The sequence below is a fragment of the Gossypium hirsutum genome, chromosome D01 (assembly GCF_007990345.1).
Source record: "Gossypium hirsutum isolate 1008001.06 chromosome D01, Gossypium_hirsutum_v2.1, whole genome shotgun sequence".
Classification (NCBI taxonomy): Eukaryota; Viridiplantae; Streptophyta; class Magnoliopsida; order Malvales; family Malvaceae; genus Gossypium; species Gossypium hirsutum.
In genome coordinates, this window is record NC_053437.1 from 39,097,743 (window position 1) to 39,100,862 (window position 3,120).

Genomic DNA, 3,120 nt, shown 5'->3' on the forward strand with positions numbered 1-3,120 from the left:
ATCATGTCTCATGTTGATCATATTTTGTATGGTAATGTTTTGTGTACTTGTCTTTAAACTTTGTTTTGGTGGGTATCTTTTATAATGATTGAATTGTGGCATAGCTAAATGGGTAGTTAAAGTCAAAATGGTCATGATTGATTTGCTTTTGGTCATGTTTGGTTTGCATTTTTGTTTGTGGTGGTATTTGGATTGGGACATAATTGTTGATTGAATACTTATAAGTTATGATAGTATTTTAGGTGAATGATATATTGTATTTGCATAAAAATTGTGGTGCCAATTGATGGCTTATTGATTAGGTACATAGGATTGATGGTAAATATGTTTCATGTATGTTTGAATGTGTTTTAACCATATAAATGTGTGTGGAAATGGTTTGGTTTGATGCCCAACTAATTGAAAAGAATTTGGCTTGTATTAGAGGTCATTTGGGGAGTACACAGCTTGGGACCCGAGCTGTTACACAGTCGTATGCCACACACGGCCACCCTACACGGCTGTGTGTCATTTAAAATTTTAAGTGCATGATGAATCACATGGTCTCAGAAAGTTAGACAGCCTAGCGACTTGACCGTGTGACCTAACTTCGAATGCACACACAGTCTAGTACATTGATCTCCTCTAGACGTACTAACGTCTAGAGTGTGAATACTACAATAAAATAGTGAATTACAAGGCGGTATCCGCAAGTATATGGGTCGAGTTGTAATATAGATTTTACAACGAAGTAAGTAAGTACTTCGAGGATCATACCCAAGGGAGGTGAGTACTAAACCAATATTAACATAAACAATTAAACATCTAATTAATACTATTTAATCAGTTATAGTTCGACAGTAAAACAATTATTATTTTTAGGGTTTGTAAACTAATAAAGTAAAATCACATAAAATAATTAAAATTGTGAGAGGGGGATAAATAAAGTTAATCAAATCTTAATATGGGTGATCAGCTTGCTTCGGCAATCCCAATTAACTATCGTCTCGAGGTCCTCTTCAACCAACTAGTCGCTAGTGTAGTAGGATCTTCTGATCTTCCACTAACATAACGAGTCAATAAGAACTACTTATCTTCCGACATCACAGTCTAGACTTGCTTGGGGTAAAAGTGTTCACGAATGGGCAATACCTATTTTGGGCTAACTCCCACCATGATGACTTCCCAGGGTTTTCAGGCCTAGGATTTGTTTCATGTTCTTTGTTTCCCAAACTATTGATTAGTTTAGTAACCCTACAAAACAGTTAAGAGATCATGCCTCCACTCGTTAATCCCCCATGAAAGGATTAGTTCCTCATGGCTTTCATAAACAATATGGAATAACTGGAAGAATTAATTATAAGGAATGGAGTGAAATAGAGAGTTTAAGAAAGCCCGATTGATATTGATGAATAGTGCGAATCCACAGAAGTTGATCTCTTTTACAATCAGATCTCTTAAAGAAAACAAATAACTAAAACTACGAAAACTTAAGAAAGAAAGAAAAAAATTCTTAAACCTAAAGAGAAAATCTAAACTAATGGTATGATGTCTATAATGTGTGCTAGAGAGGTCTATTTATAGCCATTAAGTAGCCATCATCCTTAGCCCTAGGGCAGGTGACATTCCTGAGCTTAAAGTTTAATTGTGCCGACCGAAATACCTCTACTTCATGTTTTATTATCATCACAAAGTCAATGTCGTGACACACCAGGACCTATGTCGCGATGTAGAAACTAGCATGTTCCTCTGTAGCCATCTTTAGGAGTATGTTGCAACACACTCAGCCTGTGTTGTGACATTGAAAGCAATTTCTCACTTTCTCTATTCTGCTCTTTATGTTGCAACATCGAACCCCCCATGTTGCGACATCAAACCCCCCATGTTGTGACATAACGTTCAATATTGACTCGAAATCCCTTCTAATGGTCTCTTGCACACTCACAAAGTATGTTAGCTATCCCTTAGGCATCATTCGGCCCTTAAGGTTAATAAAATACTCAATGTGCACATTTTATTGAATGTACACAAAACAAAAGAAACTGAATTAAAACATAACAAAAATGCTTGTATTCAAGCTTCTTAAATGTGTAAACTAGTTTAACCCGCTACACCGAATTACGGCAGATTAAACACCCCCACATTTAAGTCATTGCTTGTCCTCAAGCGACATAAACATAGATTACAAAATGAAAAATGACGACCCTTGAGCAGGTATGGTACAAGTATTGATTTGGGGGCATATGACTAAGGTATTTTATGTTTACTAACAATTTCGACATGATGAGTAGTTGACTTACCATTTTTTATCACAAACATCTAAGTTCAGTATGTTACAAGATATACAAGTATTAAGCTTCTCACCTATAAGAATCCATCAACAAATCATACAAGTACTTTGATTATCCGAGCAGAATACAGATAGTCATTTATGTGAATAGTTAGTATGATGTCCATTCATGTATAATGATATTTAGGTCACTAGGGCTTTTTGGCTTGTAACATTTTGAGGCTTAGGACATGTATGAAATTCAAAAGCAGTAAGCATAAAAGGGTTACAAACATAAAAATAGTTTGGCATATCGTATTGATCCCTATTCTTCCCCCCTTAGTGACCCTTACCTGCTCACCGCCTTATTTCTCATTCTCTCTCCTTTCTTGTCTCTCCATAGGAAATCATAGTACGGCATGGTAACTATGGCTAGCCTACGAGTTTTTATGCACTAATGAACAAGTTTTGTCTTTCCTTTTATGACTTTGTCACTTACTTTTTAAGTTCATCTCACCCAAGAATGCTTTTTTTTCAATTACTTTTTCTACTCGTATTACTTTTGCTTTTTGGATTTCTCCTTTGTCTTGCACTTTTAGGCTAACGTCGAGTTCCCACATCACACTAATCCTTCATATTTCTCTTTTATTTTTAAAAACTCTACCTTGATGTATCTTCTTAACCCTTAATACATATGACTAGACGTCTATAATCGTGCAATGCAGGACCAAAGAAAAAGGGCAAATACAAATTAATGTTATTAGGCTTGGGGTTTGTAATGAGGTTCATCAAGAAGTGTTAATAGGCTCAAAATTGATACTAAAGGTGAAATATAATTAGGATAGCTTTTTGGCTCTCGATGTGTTCCAAAC